This window comes from Adiantum capillus-veneris, chromosome 9 (genome assembly GCF_014529385.1).
Source record: "Adiantum capillus-veneris isolate H3 chromosome 9, ASM1452938v2, whole genome shotgun sequence".
In the NCBI taxonomy this organism is placed as follows: Eukaryota; Viridiplantae; Streptophyta; class Polypodiopsida; order Polypodiales; family Pteridaceae; genus Adiantum; species Adiantum capillus-veneris.
The window spans coordinates 149,171,349-149,173,904 of NC_140939.1; the positions used below are offsets into that span (position 1 = coordinate 149,171,349).

General features: G+C 49.6%; 1 pseudogene; it reads left to right on the plus strand.

Annotated features, from left to right (window-relative positions):
* The first annotated feature begins 305 nt into the window (after positions 1-305).
* On the plus strand, positions 306-1,985 carry LOC147451355 (uncharacterized; annotated as a pseudogene).
* The last annotated feature ends 571 nt before the right edge of the window (positions 1,986-2,556 follow it).

The window sequence follows — 2,556 nt, forward strand, 5'->3', positions numbered from 1 at the left end:
CTCGTGGTGTGTGACTCTCTTGACAGCTTTTTTTGCTTTTTAGCCTTTTTTGGTACCTCCCCTCCTTTTTATTTTTTATTTTTATCTCCTAGTCTCCCCTCGGGACTCTATGCACAAAAGGAGTGATCCACGGCGCCGAACTTGGTCGCGGGTCGCGAGGCGATCTTGGCCGTCCACATGGCGCAGGCGATGTCGGGCCCAGGTTGATGCATAACGTAAACTCGGGCAAAAATGTGGGGGCGCATCGGGTGCCAGAGTGATGACTTGGCATCGGGCTCGAGTGGTGCCGGGTGGGGAGATTAATTATGAGGCGCGGGAATCCCACTCAAGGGTATGATGTGATGGGTCAGAGGACATACGAAGGTTTAGCGTATGGGTTTTGCATGCCACCATTGGACCTGCTTTTCAAAATGTGGAGTAGCCGACGCGCCACGAGGAGATGCTTAAGTGCAGAGGTGGACGCAAGAATGGCGAGCAAGGCGAAGAAGGCAAGCGGGCGTAGGATGAGGGGCGCCTACTCCACACCTCCACCCAAGAAGGGTGGCCGTTTGCTACAAGGGCTGGGAGAGGGAGCAGGGGGGGGGGAGTCCCAAGCCCCGTGGGTGATGAGAGCTACAAGGGCGGCGACGGCATGGCCAATGCTGGTTGAGCTACAGGTGGAGGAGGAGGGGGCGGAGTGTGCTTTGTTTATTGCTCCGTTTTGCAGGTTGCCGAGCCCAAGGCGGCTATCGAGCCCAACTTGGCAAAGTTGAAGCTTGGATCCGCAAGGATTGCCACACATTCTACCAAAGGTGCTCCTCCACCGGCAGCGGATGTAGCTCCGGAGCCAAGCCAAGTTGCACAGCGTTCGTCATGCAAGCCGGATTCCGTGGTGGAGGGGAAGAAGAAGAAAGCTTATGGGAAGGCTGCAAAGGCCCAATAGATGCTTGAGTGGGTAAGTGCCCGGTTTTACCTGTCAGTGTATAGGTTTATCTATCAGTGTACGAGTTTATCTGTTAGTGTACGAGATTTTTGAGGTTGCTTGGAATTGTGAGATTGTGAGTGTTCACAAGTTGCAAAATTTGTAGGCTTTGAATGTGGTCGAGGGTCCATGCACATTGACGAGAGCAGTTTTAGTGCCCCCCCTTGAAGGGCAATGTAAAGGCCTTGTGACGAAGGCCAAGGATGATGTGCAAGCTTTGAGGGAGGCTACCAAATGAAGGAGGTACGATGTATGCTATGCTACTCTCATGGTTTTCCATGCCATGCCCAGGTTTATCTGTCAATGCCCTTGGGATAAGCCGATGCACTATGTGGTATGCGCACATGTGCAGATTGTGCAAGATTCAAAGGACGACGAAGGCGTGAAGGCTGTGCTGGCAACAAGAAAAGGTCCCAAAAAATGGGTGTGCACAAAGAGGAAAAGGAAGATCAAGGCGTGCATGTCAACAAGAAAAGGGCCAAAGAGAAAAGACCCAAAATACTTGGCGTGGACAAAGAGGATAAAGGGGGCACGACGGTCGTTGAACCACCAAACACAAAGGTAATAGCTTTGCTTATGCTGGGGTTTATCTATATGTGCCTAGGTTTATCTATCATTTCCCCTGGTGACAAGATGGTGCACTATGTGGTTCTAGCGCATGTGCAAATCGTGCGGGCTTCAAAGGAAGACCAAGGCACGAAGGCTTTGCATGTCAACAAGAAAAGGGCCAAAAAAATGGACGTGGACAAAGAGGAAGCAGGAGGCACGACATTCCCAAGACATAAGAGGAAAGAAGTATGCCTTTGTATTGTCCTGGATTTTCTACCTTTCAGTGCTCAAGTTTTGTTGTTGGTGTGCTCGGTTTGTTACTCGACTTGCATGTGTTGTTTATTAGGCCAAAGACAAAAGACCCATCATAGGTGAACAAGAGACAAGTCGAGGACAAAAAGGAAGAAGGCACAGTGGTCCCTCAACAACAGAATCAAAAGAGAACGAAGAAGGTGAAATTTGTGGGTGTCCGTGAGGTGATGCCAATACGACAATTCGCTATTGCTGAGGTAAGCTACTCAAGTGTTGTGCAAGAAGTCAGTTGATCGTGTCCTTTCTTTTCATGGACTTACTCTTGGTTGATAAAATGGCTAGGTTAAGGTGAAGAATAAGGGGAAAAGGCACATGGGCAAGTGGCAGCGAGAGAAGGGTCTGAAGGATAAGCTTGCTGCAAAGAGAGAGAGTGTGAAAAATGAGGGGAAAAATCATGTTGAGAAGGAACCGGCGGACAAGGAGAAAGGCTCAACCGTGGAGAAAGGCAAGGGCACGCGCAAGGATACAAAGGTTTGGAATACATCCCTTGGTTCTTATGGCCTTGCACTATCATTTTGTGCCATGTTTCAAGCTATGCCTTGCATGTTCGTAGGCTACCCGGGTTTAACGATGATTGAATTGATGTTATGCTTTTCGTTTTGTTTTGCATGTAGACATCGAAGAGGACTGATCAGAAGCCCTATATTAAGGTCCTCAATGGGGATAACCTGGTTAGTCTCTGTCGTGTTGAACCACCATGTGCAAGCCGTAGCACTCTCATGGAGAAGCGGTCG